Below are 14,340 nucleotides of genomic sequence, written 5' to 3'. Positions count from 1 at the left end.
CCCCCGGAGACCGCTGCGGTGCGGGGCCCTGCCGGGGCGGCGCGCGCTTCCCTTCCCGAGCCCAGGGACGGTGCGGGGGGGGGGGCGGGGGGGTAGGGGAACCACAGCGCTTTTGCGGGAGGGACGCCCTGGGGGGCGCCCAAGGGGGTGCCCTCCCCACCCGCTCCGGACGCGGCCCCCTTGCGGGTGGCGGAGGGCGGGGACCGCCCCCGGCCTCCCGGGCCCCCCGCAAGCCGCCTCGGGATGGGGGGGGGTGGGGGGTGGGGGGGGCGCGGCGTTGCCTGGGCCCCCGGCCGGGTGCCTCCCCTGTAGGCGGCTTGCGGGATCGCGCCGTTCCCCGCCTTTCGGGGCACCGGGTCCCCCAAGGGGGACTCTGCGGTCTTCCCCGGCATAGCGCCGTCCGACGGGGCGCCACGCCGTCTGGGCGTGCCCTGTGGATCCCGGGAGGCGCCCTTCAGTGATGGTGGGGCCGGGGCTCCCATCCGGGAGCCGGGTTCCCAGAGGATGCCACCGGACGTCGCCTCGCACGCCCCGCCCCTCCCAGACGCCTTCTCCAGGCGCAGGAAACGCGCCGGGGCCGCCTGCTCCTGGGACAGCCCACGGGGGTCTCTGGCAAGGGCGGGAGACGGCCGGGGCTGGGAGGCTTGGGGCCGGCGGCGTCGGGGCGCTTGCGGCGGGGGGAGGGGAGCGGTCGCCTTCGGCTCGGCGGGCGGCGGGTCCCGGGGCCCCGCCCCGGGGGCCGTGGAAACATCTGGCGGGCAGGACAGGCCGGGGCGGCCTGAGCGCGCAGCGGGTCCCGGGCGCGGGCGCGCTGGCGCTCGGCGGGCCGCCCGGCACGGGGCGGCCGAGAAAGGAAAGAGAGCAAGGAAGGAAAAGGAGAGAGAGGGCCAAAGAAAAAGCCTAAGGCACCCGGTATTCCCAGGCGGTCTCCCATCCAAGTAATAACCAGGCCCGACCCTGCTTAGCTTCCGAGATCAGACGAGATCGGGCGCGTTCAGGGTGGTATGGCCGTAGACGCTGGAGGCGGCCTCCCGGCGCCCCAAGAGCCCGCGCCTCCTCCGCCTCCGCGGCCCCCGGGCCCCCGCACGCCCCGGCTGCGCCCGCGCCGCCTGCCGCGCGCCTCCCCGGGACCCCGGAGACCCCCGCGGTGCGGGGCCCTGCCGGGGCGGCGCGCGCTTCCCTTCCCGAGCCCAGGGACGGTGCGGGGGGCGGGGGGGGGGACGACGACGACGACAGCGCTTTTGCGGGAGGGACGCCCTGGGGGGCGCCCAAGGGGGTGCCCTCCCCACCCGCTCCGGACGCGGCCCCCTTGCGGGTGGCGGAGGGCGGGGACCGCCCCCGGCCTCCCGGGCCACCCGGAAGCCGCCTCGGGATGGGGGGGTGGGAGTTGCGGGGGGCGCGGAGTTGCCTGGGCCCCCTGCCGGGTGCCTCCCCTGTGGGCGGCTTGCGGGATCGCGCCGTTCCCCGCCTTTCGGGGCACCGGGTCCCCCAAGGGGGACTCTGCGGTCTTCCCCGGCATAGCGCGGTCCGACGGGGCGCCACGCCGTCTCGGCGTGCCCTGTGGATCCCGGGAGGCGCCCTTCAGTGATGGTGGGGCCGGGGCTCCCATCCGGGAGCCGGGTTCCCAGAGGATGCCACCGGACGTCGCCTCGCACGCCCCCCCCCCCCGCCCCTCCCACACACCTTCTCCAGGCGCACCAAACGCGCCCGGGCCGCCTGCTCCTGGGACAGCCCACGGGGGTCTCTGCCAAGGGCGGGAGACGGCTGGGGCTGGGAGGCTTGGGGCCGGCGGCGTCGTGGGCAGCGGAGCGGCCGCGTTGCGCTGGGCGGGCGGCGGGGCCCGGGGCCCCGCCCCGGGGGCCGTGGAAACATCTGGCGGGCAGGACAGGCCGGGGCGGCTTGGATCGCGCAGCGGGTCCCTGGCGCGGGCGTGCTGGGGCTCGGCGGGCCGCCCGGCACGGGGCGGCCGAGAAAGGAAAGAGAGCAAGGAAGGAAAAGGAGAGAGAGGGCCAAAGAAAAAGCCTATGGCACCCGGTATTCCCAGGCGGTCTCCCATCCAAGTACTAACCAGGCCCGACCCTGCTTAGCTTCCGAGATCAGACGAGATCGGGCGCGTTCAGGGTGGTATGGCCGTAGACGCTGGAGGCGGCCTCCTGGCGCCCCAAGAGCCTGCGCCTGCTCCCCTCCGCGGTCCCCGGGCCCCCGCACGCCCCGGCTGCGCCCGTGCCGCCTGCCGCGCGCCTCCCCGGGCCCCCGGAGACCGCTGCGGTGCGGGGCCCTGCCGGGGCGGCGCGCGCTTCCCTTCCCGAGCCCAGGGACGGTGCGGGGGGGGGGGGCGGGGGGGGTAGGGGAACCACAGCGCTTTTGCGGGAGGGACGCCCTGGGGGGCGCCCAAGGGGGTGCCCTCCCCACCCGCTCCGGACGCGGCCCCCTTGCGGGTGGCGGAGGGCGGGGACCGCCCCCGGCCTCCCGGGCCACCCGCAAGCCGCCTCGGGATGGGGGGGGTGGGGGGTGGGGGGGGCGCGGCGTTGCCTGGGCCCCCGGCCGGGTGCCTCCCCTGTAGGCGGCTTGCGGGATCGCGCCGTTCCCCGCCTTTCGGGGCACCGGGTCCCCCAAGGGGGACTCTGCGGTCTTCCCCGGCATAGCGCGGTCCGACGGGGCGCCACGCCGTCTGGGCGTGCCCTGTGGATCCCGGGAGGCGCCCTTCAGTGATGGTGGGGCCGGGGCTCCCATCCGGGAGCCGGGTTCCCAGAGGATGCCACCGGACGTCGCCTCGCACGCCCCGCCCCTCCCAGACGCCTTCTCCAGGCGCACGAAACGCGCCGGGGCCGCCTGCTCCTGGGACAGCCCACGGGGGTCTCTGGCAAGGGCGGGAGACGGCCGGGGCTGGGAGGCTTGGGGCCGGCGGCGTCGGGGCGCTTGCGGCGGGGGGAGGGGAGCGGTCGCCTTCCGCTCGGCGGGCGGCGGGTCCCGGGGCCCCGCCCCGGGGGCCGTGGAAACATCTGGCGGGCAGGACAGGCCGGGGCGGCCTGGAGCGCGCAGCGGGCCCCGGGCGCGGGCGCGCTGGCGCTCGGCGGGCCGCCCGGCACGGGGCGGCCGAGAAAGGAAAGAGAGCAAGGAAGGAAAAGGAGAGAGAGGGCCAAAGAAAAAGCCTACGGCACCCGGTATTCCCAGGCGGTCTCCCATCCAAGTACTAACCAGGCCCGACCCTGCTTAGCTTCCGAGATCAGACGAGATCGGGCGCGTTCAGGGTGGTATGGCCGTAGACGCTGGAGGCGGCCTCCCGGCGCCCCAAGAGCCCGCGCCTCCTCCGCCTCCGCGGCCCCCGGGCCCCCGCACGCCCCGGCTGCGCCCGCGCCGCCTGCCGCGCGCCTCCCCGGGACCCCGGAGACCCCCGCGGTGCGGGGCCCTGCCGGGGCGGCGCGCGCTTCCCTTCCCGAGCCCAGGGACGGTGCGGGGGGCGGGGGGGGGGGGACGACGACGACGACAGCGCTTTTGCGGGAGGGACGCCCTGGGGGGCGCCCTAGGGGGTGCCCTCCCCACCGGCTCCGGACACGGCCCCCTTGCGGGTGGCGGAGGGCGGGGACCGCCCCCGGCCTCCCGGGCCACCCGCAAGCCGCCGGGGGGATGGGGTGGGGGTTGCGCGGCGTTGCCTGGGCCCCCTGCCGGGTGCCTCCGCGGCGGGCGGCGCGCGGGATCACGCCGTTCCCCGCCTTTCGGGGCACCGGGTCCCCCAAGGGGGACTCTGCGGTTTTCCTCGGCATAGCGCGGTCCGACGGGGCGCCACGCCGTCTGGGCGTGCCCTGTGGATCCCGGGAGGCGCCCTTCAGTGATGGTGGGGCCGGGGCTCCCATCCGGGAGCCGGGTTCCCAGAGGATGCCACCGGACGTCGCCTCGCACGCCCCGCCCCTCCCAGACGCCTTCTCCAGGCGCACGAAACGCGCCGGGGGCCGCCTGCTCCTGGGACAGCCCACGGGGGTCTCTGGCAAGGGCGGGAGACGGCCGGGGCTGGGAGGCTTGGGGCCGGCGGCGTCGGGGCGCTTGCGGCGGGGGGAGGGGAGCGGTCGCCTTCGGCTCGGCGGGCGGCGGGTCCCGGGGCCCTGCCCCGGGGACCGTGGAAACATCTGGCGGGCAGGACAGGCCGGGGCGGCCTGAGCGCGCAGCGGGCCCCGGGCGCGGGCGCGCTGGCGCTCGGCGGGCCGCCCGGCACGGGGCGGCCGAGAAAGGAAAGAGAGCAAGGAAGGAAAAGGAGAGAGAGGGCCAAAGAAAAAGCCTACAGCACCCGGTATTCCCAGGCGGTCTCCCATCCAAGTACTAACCAGGCCCGACCCTGCTTAGCTTCCGAGATCAGACGAGATCGGGCGCGTTCAGGGTGGTATGGCCGTAGACGCTGGAGGCGGCCTCCCGGCGCCCCAAGAGCCCGCGCCTGCTCCCCTCCGCGGCCCCCGGGCCCCCGCACGCCCCGGCTGCGCCCGCGCCGCCTGCCGCGCGCCTCCCCGGGACCCCGGAGACCCCCGCGGTGCGGGGCCCTGCCGGGGCGGCGCGCGCTTCCCTTCCCGAGCCCAGGGACGGTGCGGGGGGCGGGGGGGGGGGGGGACGACGACGACGACAGCGCTTTTGCGGGAGGGACGCCCTGGGGGGCGCCCAAGGGGGTGCCCTCCCCACCCGCTCCGGACGCGGCCCCCTTGCGGGTGGCGGAGGGCGGGGACCGCCCCCGGCCTCCCGGGCCCCCCCCGCAAGCCGCCGGGGGGGTGGGGTGGGGGGTGCGCGGCGTTGCCTGGGCCCCCTGCCGGGTGCCTCCGCGGCGGGCGGCGCGCGGGATCACGCCGTTCCCCGCCTTTCGGGGCACCGGGTCCCCCAAGGGGGACTCTGCGGTCTTCCGGGCATAGGGACTGATTGCTGAATGTAGCGGCCCCGTGGCTGGGATGCAGGTCTCTGGGAGAGCTGTGACTCGCGTGTCCTCATCTACGTTGATCCGCAGTGTGACCGGGTTCAGCCCCCGTGGGATTTTTCACACTGGACACACATATGTCCCTCACACTTGCTCGGGGAATGTCTAATTCAGCTCCACAATGATTGCCTGCGCCCAGGGTGCCGGCGCCCGCCAGCAGATTCGCATGGTCCTGAGGAAGGGGTGAGGATGGAGAAAAGACAGACACAAAAAAGATGGGATCAGGAGGGCTGCAGCTCGTGCCTGCTGCAGCCCCGAGTTTATTTTCCAAGCTCAATTTCTATCAGCGCTTTTTGTTTGCTGAATACCACCTCCCCCGTCATTTTTCCCCTTGCCCCATACAAAGTAATTCCTTCAAGGCCCTATGGATGTTCTTTCAGAGTAAACATCCTGCCTCCTGCAGGAGCTCAGACCTTGGTAACTACCTTTGTCTCGGCTTCTAATAGGAACTTTTTGGGGAGGATTGAGTGGTTGGCTTGGTATGTGGCTTGACTGTCCCTTAATCCTTCAGGCAGGGGCCAGCTTCCTAATAAGCCTATCTAGAATTTATGGCCGCAAGCGAAATTAGTATCGCCTTGGTGCCTCAAGGTCTGGGTCAGGGAGCAGGAGAGCACATCTGCAGCTCACCCATCACTGTCCTGGGGCCACAGCGGCTCCCCACATCTCCCTGGGAGCAGGGGAGCACATCTGCAGCTCACCCATCACTGTCCTGGGGCCACAGCGGCTCCCCACATCTCCCTGGGAGCAGGGGAGCACATGAGCAGCTCACCCAAGCAGCCCCTCTGTGCCTGGGGCCACAGCAGCTCACCCACATCTCCCAGGGAGCAGGGGAGCACATCTGCAGCTCACCCACACAGCTCCTCTGTGCCTGGGGCCACAGCAGCTCACCCACATCTCCCCGGGAGCAGGGGAGCACATCTGCAGCTCACCCATCACTGTCCTGGGGCCACAGCGGCTCCCCACATCTCCCTGGGAGCAGGGGAGCACATGAGCAGCTCACCCAAGCAGCCCCTCTGTGCCTGGGGCCACAGCAGCTCACCCACATCTCCCCGGGAGCAGGGGAGCACATCTGCAGCTCACCCATCACTGTCCTGGGGCCACAGCGGCTCCCCACATCTCCCTGGGAGCAGGGGAGCACATGAGCAGCTCACCCAAGCAGCCCCTCTGTTCCTGGGGCCACAGCAGCTCACCTACATCTCCTAGGGAGCAGGGGGACACATCTGCAGCTCACCCACACAGCTCCTCTGTGCCTGGGGCCACAGCAGCTCACCCACATCTCCCTGGGAGCAGGGGAGCACATCTGCAGCTCACCCATCACTGTCCTGGGGCCACAGCAGCTCACCTACATCTCCCAGGGACCAGGGGGACACATCTGCAGCTCACCCACACAGCTCTTCCGTTCCTGGGGCCACAGCGGCTCCCCACACCCAGGCTGTCGCAAACAAGGCCCTGTCACTCTCCTCAGAGAATGGCAGGATGGGAATTCGTTTTTCGTGCATGATAATGAATATATTTGAAATATATTAGAATTCATTTAGATCCTCACTCCCACCCCTTAGGAAACAGAAACTGCTAAGGCTGTTTTCCCAACAATACTCGAAGTGCCACTGTGGGAGGGGCTGGGGTTGGTGAGGGAGGGCTCTTGGGGATGCTGGTTGGTTCATTGCAGTGTTGAGTGTAACTTGATTTCCCATTGTTTTCCTGTTGAGTCAGGAACTTAGGGGTGGAAGTTGTCTTTTGCTAAATATGAACAGAAATGGTTGTATATACTGCATGGGGGCCAAAATGTTTAGGAGTTTTAAGGACTGAACATGTTTTTCTCAAGTTAGCCTTCCCTTTCCTTACCCCAGCAGTGTTGGGACTCACTGGGAAATTGTCTTTTCTTTATTTTTTTTAATCCTTGCCCAAGGACATGCTTAGAGAAAGCGGGGGGGGGGGGGGGCTGCAGGGACCACATGGGGCCATTGACACGAGATCGCAACGACAATCAGCCACCCTCCGTATATGCCTTGACTGGGGATCTAACCTCGAATCCAGGCACGAACCCCGACTGGGAGTTTAACTGGCAGCCTTTCTGTGCCCAGGACGACTCTCAACTGACTGAGCCGCTCGGGCCGGGCAAGGGAACTTTTATTTTCTTTAAAGCGGAGTCATTCCAGTACGATGAACTGACGTGCTGTGCCCCATTTCAGACTCATTTGGCTACTTTGTAAAAGGGACTGTAATTTCTAACAGGGGAAATGCATCTTGGTCTGAACCTGAGAGATGATTTGCCTGCCGTCTACTGTCAGGACTGGGAAGAAACTTGGATGCTGGCCGTAGAAGTGGGGACAGTGCGAGCGCCCCACGGCTGGCACGTGGAAAACTGGACAAACACCCCGAGAGTGTCTCATTACCAAGAGCAGGACTGGCTGCGTAATTGCGGGGCCCAGTGCAAATGAAATGATGCCTCGTGTAAAAACCATCAAGGATTTCGAGGCGGTCACGGTAAAGCACCGCACCACGCGCAGGCTCTGCTGAGCGTGGGGCCCTGAGCGAGTGACTGCATGGGTCTCATCCCATGAACCCGGCCCTGCGAGAGCCAGTTTCTGTCCTCGTGGGGACAGGGGGCAAGGAGGAGACAAGAGCCCATGCTAAACCTGACCTTCATACAGCCCATGAGCCCAGGGAAGGTGCTCAGTTGGGGTGAAATGAAGTGAAAATGGACCCCATTTATTTTGCTCATCCCACCAGATGGATTAGAAGAGTGGAGCAGGGCCAACAGCATTGGCAGCTGTGTCTTGAAAACATGTTTGGAGACATGTTTTCTCACTCAAGGTGTAAAGATGGCTTTACTGTTTCCCGTCCAGGGTGCTATCGGCTCGGAGAGCTCGCTACTGAGAACTGTGCATTTGATGAGCCCGTCAGCGCCAGGGGAGGGAAGGGAAGATGCAGGGTTCCTGCCTCCTCCACAAAACAAGAAACAAAAGCCTCGATTAGCATTTGCCCAGATGTTGAGACCTCTGGCTGCAGCTGGCTTCTGCCTGGCCCAGCCGCTGGGGTGCCCTTGCTCGTGGCTTGCTGTCCCTTGCTTGCTGTGTCCCTGTCACACACACACAGACGCGGTGGCCGCCAAGGTCCCAACTCCTCTGCCTCAGGCCCCTGCCCACCCCACACTCTCTGTGGAAAATGACCCCTTTGGGGCCGAGGTCCCTGGGAAATGGCTTGTTTTCCTCAGGGAAGAATGTGGAAGAGTCCTGTTGGGCTGCTTGGTTTTGTTTTGCTTTAGTTGTGGTAAAAGAAAGACACATAACATAAAATTTACCATTTCTGAGAGCACAGTTCGGTCGCGTTAGCTGTATTGCTATCGTTGGGCAGCGGATCACTGGCGCTTTTCCACGCTTGTTGGGCTTCCAAGCTCCAGCACCACAACCCGCAGGCACGGGACTCCAGATACCCGAGAAGGAGGCAGGGCATGGAGGCAGGCGCAGGTGGGGGGGGTGTTGGGGCAGGAGGGAGCCGGGGGCAGGGCCATGGGTCAGATGGAGAAAGCTGCTCCCACTGTATCACGTTTCCCTGTTTTCCAGTCTCCTCATCTCTCTTTCCTCTCATTCTGCTGAAATTATTATTAGTTATTTTTAAAAATTGGTAAGTGCCAGTTATGACATTGACATGATGGGCTGGAGAGCGCCTGCCTGGTGTTGGAGAGAGAAATAGCCCGACCATCATCTCGCGTGTGTCCACACCTGGCGCCTACCCCTGCTCTCAGTGTTTCCCTGACTTTCTAAGGGTTTGGCGGGGTGTCCTGGCCATGCCTCTAGCCCAGGTTCCTCACTGGCCCTGATGCGGCGGGTTCTGGGTGTTTCCCGAGCAGAGTGAAAGCAGCCAGCTCCCTGCCTGCAGGAGCGGGCTCGCTGTCTGCCCGCAGCTGAGACAGGCACCTGCACGGATGCGCCCGGGCCAAGGCTCCGCCGCTGCTTTCTCCTCCCACTGGCCCCTGGAAACTCACCCAGCAGCCCTGCACTGTGGCACTTAGACCCTAGTGGGAGATTTAGGAGGTGGAGTCTCCTTTCTCTCGCCCTGCACAGTGGCCCCTCTGCTGCTCGGGGGGCCCCTCCGCTGCTCCGGGCAGCCTCCTCTGGGGGCCCTGTCATCTGCTTGGCGGTAATTGTGCCGTCCCCCAGGGTGCTCCCCCTTTCCCCTCTTGGGGTCACCATATTTCCCCCGTGTCCCATGCTCACGTGACTTCCCCTAATCTCATCAGCCTCCTTCCCCCAGATCTGGTACCGTGCTGATTAGCTTCCGAGCGCCCGGGTCTCACAGCAGCGGAGTCTGCCCAGCATGTTCCGTAGGAGCAGCGGTGGCCGTGGCTTCAAGCAAGTCTTCGGTGGACACTGTTAAAAATAAGCCTCGAGATGCAGTGTGGCTTCTGGGCCTGTGTCCCGCCACTCAGCCCTGGAACAACTCAGGCCTTTCCAGGGAGAACTGGCAAAATCCAGACAGACTCTGTGGTTCGGTTACAGTCGGTGTGAACAGCCCGGCTGTGTGGCCAGCTGGTTAGAGCGCCAGCCCCCTAGGACAGCAAAAGCAACGCTGATGTGGGTCCTCTGTCAGCAGGGAAGCAGGGAGGGGGCGGCGGAGTGGCTCGGCTGCTCCCACTTCGCCACGTGCCCCAAAGGGGTTTTCGGGAGCCTCACTTTAGGGGTGCAAGAGAGCCTGGCCTGGTTTTTGGTTTTGCTTGCTCGTTGGGGGGACGGGGCTACTTTCTCTCCATGAGTGCCTGGGATGTGGGGAGGCCAGAAGATGGCCCTCAGAGGGAAAGGGAGAGGGGTTAGAGCTACACGCAAAACGCCAGATCCCGGGCGGAGGAGGCCAGAGTGCGGCCCGCCGGGGCTGACCCGCGACAACGCAGCGCGCGCCTCCCTTCTCCGACTTTCCATTCTGTGAAAACACTTTCCAGCTCTGCCACTTGGTTCAGCCCCACCATCCAGCCGCACTCATCGCTCCTTCGCTCTCACGTGGCCCCCGGACAGCCCGGCATCTCCACAGAGAGGCAGTTTTGATGGCGGGACAGAGTGGGAAGGGGCCGGGCTCCGTGTCCTGACCAGGCCGGTGGCCCGCGCGCCCGGGCATCTGCGGCGGGCGAGGCATGAGTGCGCCATCGGCACCGGCCATGTCCTGCCGCCCAGGTGGCTCGGCCGGCCCCAACAGAGGGACGGTTTTGCATTTGGGATCAGTACAACCACGGAGGATTTTTCCCCTTAGGATATGCAATGTTTAGGTTTAGGCTGCCTGAGCTGAAGCGTTGCAGCCACCCTCCCACCCCCTCCCACGCGTTCTCATTGTCTGTGACACGGACACGGGTGGTGTCGTGGGGGGCTCACTCGCCAGGAGGTGATTCTCCTCTTTCTGATGTGCTTCCCATCAGAAAGAGTCACCAAATTAAACATCTGTCTTTTTCTTTGCTTTCCTATTTTTACCCCAAGGGGTTGGCTTCCCAGAGGATTAGAACAAAATGTGAACTAGGAGCCCATTTAATTTTAAGGTCGGTCTTGGGCCTCAAGGTCTGGATCCTAATTGTGCTCAAGGACTAACCCAAGGGACTGGATGAGTCAGTGGAGAATGCTGCAGCTTCAGTATGTTTGCGAAACGTTGCAGTTTCTGTAAGTTTGTGAAACGTTACAGTTTTAGTGAATTTGTGAAACGTTACAGTTTTAGTAAATTTGTGAAATGTTACAGTTTCAGTCATTTTCTGAAGTGTTGCAGTGTTAGTAAGTTTGTTGACCTCACTAATAAATTACTTTAGGAAACTCCTTGCTTGATTCCCACTCGGACAAGACCAGCCTCAGAGACTTAGCAATTTTTCACAATCATTTTTGGGAAGGCAAAGGGTTGAGCGATGCACTTTTGACAGGGTCGGATTTTGCTTATGTTTTCCTGTGTGGGAGTCCCGGTGCAGCTTCGAGATGCTCCCATCTAGTTAAGAAGGGGCTCTATGACCAAAGTGTCTGCATTCACTCCTTCCTTCAGGGAATGCTTGTTGAGCACTTACTATGTCCTGGGTGCTGTTCTCCATCAGTGATCAGGATGAATGAAAATCTCTGCCTCGTAGAGCTTATACTCCACTGGGAAGACAGACAATAAACAACAAAAGTAATAAACTAAAAATATGGCGTGGGAAAGGAAAGGAGAGTGGGGTAAGGGATTGCAATCCCAGGGTAAGGTTGGAGAATTGAAGAGAAGAAAGTGAAATTGTTATCTCAATTTTTTTGTTTTTGTGTTTGTTCATTTATTTTGTTCTTTAGATTCCACAATTAAGTGAGATCGTACGGCCTTTTCTGTCTCTGCCTGACTTAATTCTGTTAGCATAATGCCTCCTAGGCATCACAGGTACATGTAAGCACCAGGGATGGTTCAGAAGTGAACACGACCATCAGCAAGTGGATGGATAAACCACGTGTGGGCCATACATACAGTGGAATATTATTCAGCCTTCAAAAGGAATGAAGTACAGACACACGCCACAGGATGGGTGGGCCTCAAAACCATTATGCTAGGTGTAAAAAAACGAGATAAAAGGTCACATGTTGTGTGATTGCATTTGTATGAAATGTCAGAGTGGGTAAACCCATAGAGACAGGAAGCAGGCTGGTGGCCAAGGAGTGGGGCGTAGCTGCTTAGTGGGTACAGGGCTTTACTTTGGGCGATAATTGTGTTTTGGAACTAGATAGAGGCGGAAGTTGCACGATGTGACTGCCACTGAATTGTTCCCTTTCAAATGGTTACTATTATGTCATGTGAATTTCACCCCAGCTAAACAAACTGAAGACGTGAGTGCCCATGGGGCAAACACAAACTATGTGGGACTGATGACAAGCAGATCTGCGAGCCCTGATCCGGCCTGCTGGAGGGGTGCTGGGAAGGAGGGAGGCAGAGGGGGTGAGCCCGGGACGGAGGTGGGGAGGAGGGGCAGGGGCTGGCCAGCCAGGTCTGCCTTCGCAGCTTTCTGAACGCCCTGCCCTGCCATCTGCCAGCGCCTGGGTTACACCAAGTTATTTCCTTCCTGTCTGGGCTAAGCTGCCCAGTGCTCCATGAGCTGCACTGGCCTGAATAGCTTGGGGAGTTCACAACTAGGGTGAGAGGAGCCCCAGCTCAAGTCCCAGGAGCCCCCCCCCCCCCCATGGCTCCCAGCCGCAGTTCTAGAGCAGGGAGAATCCTTCACCTGCCAGCTGACCCCTTGCACTGGGCATCTGAGGGGCACAGACCGGGGACCAGCAGGCCTGGTGCTGAGAGGGAGGGCTCCTGCCAAGATGAGAGTGGGGAGACTGTGAGGCTGGGGCAACTTTCCTTCAGTTAATTCCTCTTTGGCCCTGGCCCCCTCCTTTAAAACCAGACCCATTTCTGGTTTCCCTGTAGAGCGTGGGGCCTTCCCCAGGTCGCAACGCAAAGACCTTTCACTGGAGGACCAGCTGTGTGCCAGGCCCTGTACCAGGCCCCTGGGGGCATGCGAAGGTGAGAACCGGGATCTTGCCCTGCCTTGAGGGTTTGGGAACTGGACTCTTGATAGGAGCTCAGGGACACTTCTGAGCCTTTCCTGGGGTCAAGGAGTCCTCCACTCACCCCCACTGTCCATCCACCCGTTTCCCCCCTCAGGCTTACATTTTGCAGGTGCCTAGATGCAAAGGCATCCAAGCCGCTTGGGGGAGGGGGCCTCACCGCCTCACCACTGAGGACGGGAGTCATTTCCAGAATTCCCTGCTCCGCTGAGGCAGAGGCTGGATTTCACTGAGGCACAGGCAGGACACCAAGGGGAGTTGTCTCCAGGTCACACCCTCCCTGCTGGCCAGGGCTCCCAGCACCTCTGCCTGGGGGGGACCAGGGGACCCAGAGGGCTCAGCCCGCAGACAGAGCCCGATCCAGCTGGGATCGGGCGAGCACCCACCCTGGCTTCACTCCACAGGCGGGGCCTGAGGCTCCGAGAGCGCCCACTGGCGGCTGCAGTTCAGGACTTGGGCTCAGAGCTGACAGGGCCGGGAGGGCAGCGGAGGGTAGGGGGCCCCGCGTCGGCCGGGCCTAGCAGTATGGCCACGGGGACAGATTCCCAGCTCTGGGGCCAGCCAAGGAAGGGAAGGTAGACGGAGCTGCCTCAGGCCGGCCGCTGGTTCACCGGCCCCACGCGCTCAGCAGGCCCCGAGGCTTCCAGGCCGAGGCCGCTACCTGGGGGTTCCGCGCTCCCCGAGGTGCCCGGACCCGTGGGCCCGAGCTCGGGTGGCGGCCCCGTGTCCCTGAGCGCGGGCTCCCGTGCAGGCGCCCCTGGGGGTCGGTGAACCCGGGGCTCCCTCGGGGCGTTGTTTGGACCCCCACGCGAACTTAGGCGCTTCCAGTGGGTTTTGCGTGCCTCCCTCTTGGGGACCCCACCCTCTCCCCAGCTATGGAAGAGGCCCCGAGGCGGCCTGGACGGAAGCTGCCATCGCCGGGCGCACAGGCTGCCGGGGGCCTGGCCCCGCGGACTCGGCCTCCGCCCGCGGCTCCGGGACGCCAGGGGCCGAGGGGGACAGCGGCGCGCAGGGGGCGAGGGCGCCCGGCAAGCCCGTCCCCGGGGCAGCCCCCGCCCCCGAGGTCCCCAAAGCAGAAGCGGCCTTCAAACCCTGCGCCCAGTTGGGCGGTCGGTCAGCGCGCCGCGTGCGGGGCTGCAGCCTGGAGGCCGGCGGGTCTGCGGGGCCCGGGGGGAGCGTGCGCTCCGGCTGCGCGCCTGCCGCGTCCTCGCCGGTCCGAGCCCACCCGGCGGGTGTCGGCCTGGGCCCCGCGGGCACCGAGGCTCCCGGCTCCTCCCGACGACCGCGCGGGTTTGCGCTGCCCCCGCGGGGACGCGGCCCGGGCGGTGGGCGGCCTCTGTCCCGCACCAAGGACGGTCCCACGGCGCCGCCACCCCGAGGACGGTCCCCGCGGCGCCGCCACCCCGAGGACGGTCCCCGCGGCGCCGCCACCCCGAGGACGGTCCCCGCGGCGCCGCCACCCCCGAGGACGGTCCCCGCGGCGCCGCCACCCTGAGGGGCCTCCGCTCCCCTGCCCACCCCCCGCCCAGACCCGGCGTTGGGAACGGACAGGTCCGGACGCCCAGGGGGAGCAGCAGCAGGAGCATCGCCTAGGGTGGCGGGTCCTGGGGGCGACTAAGCCAGAGCCTGGGCACCCCGGGGTGCAGAGGGACGGGGTGAGGGCGGGGCGATGTCCAGACTCCAGGGTGCAACCTTGCCGCCCCCATGCCCTGGCTGTGCCAGGGAGCAAGTCCCGCACTCTTTCCGCGCCTCAGTTTCCTCGCCTGCAAAGTGGAATAGTAGGAGCCCCTCCCTCAAAGCGGCGCCGCGGGCGCGGGTCCGTTAGCAACGCCCGGGCTCCCGCCTTCAGTCACT

The 14,340-nt window shown here is 65.2% G+C and overlaps 4 non-coding genes across 4 annotated transcripts; all 4 read right to left on the bottom strand.

The window, feature by feature from the left end:
- Positions 1–897: 897 nt before the first annotated feature.
- On the bottom strand, positions 898–1,016 carry LOC148090222 (5S ribosomal RNA). The gene has a single exon (XR_015713909.1). It is a non-coding gene; the product is annotated as a 5S ribosomal RNA (ribosomal RNA).
- A 1,003-nt stretch (positions 1,017–2,019) lies between these two features.
- On the bottom strand, positions 2,020–2,138 carry LOC148090221 (5S ribosomal RNA). The gene has a single exon (XR_015713944.1). It is a non-coding gene; the product is annotated as a 5S ribosomal RNA (ribosomal RNA).
- Positions 2,139–3,149: 1,011 nt separating this feature from the next.
- LOC148090220 (5S ribosomal RNA) lies at positions 3,150–3,268 on the bottom strand. The gene has a single exon (XR_015713896.1). It is a non-coding gene; the product is annotated as a 5S ribosomal RNA (ribosomal RNA).
- Positions 3,269–4,270: 1,002 nt separating this feature from the next.
- On the bottom strand, positions 4,271–4,389 carry LOC148090219 (5S ribosomal RNA). Its single transcript, XR_015713940.1, has one exon. It is a non-coding gene; the product is annotated as a 5S ribosomal RNA (ribosomal RNA).
- Between the last annotated feature and the right edge of the window lie 9,951 nt (positions 4,390–14,340).

Source organism: Miniopterus natalensis, unplaced genomic scaffold (genome assembly GCF_054644295.1).
Source record: "Miniopterus natalensis isolate mMinNat1 unplaced genomic scaffold, mMinNat1.hap1 Scaffold_75, whole genome shotgun sequence".
NCBI classification, from domain to species: Eukaryota; Metazoa; Chordata; class Mammalia; order Chiroptera; family Miniopteridae; genus Miniopterus; species Miniopterus natalensis.
The sequence above is the reverse complement of the archived record's forward strand: the minus strand, read 5'-3'. Positions and strand labels throughout refer to the sequence as shown.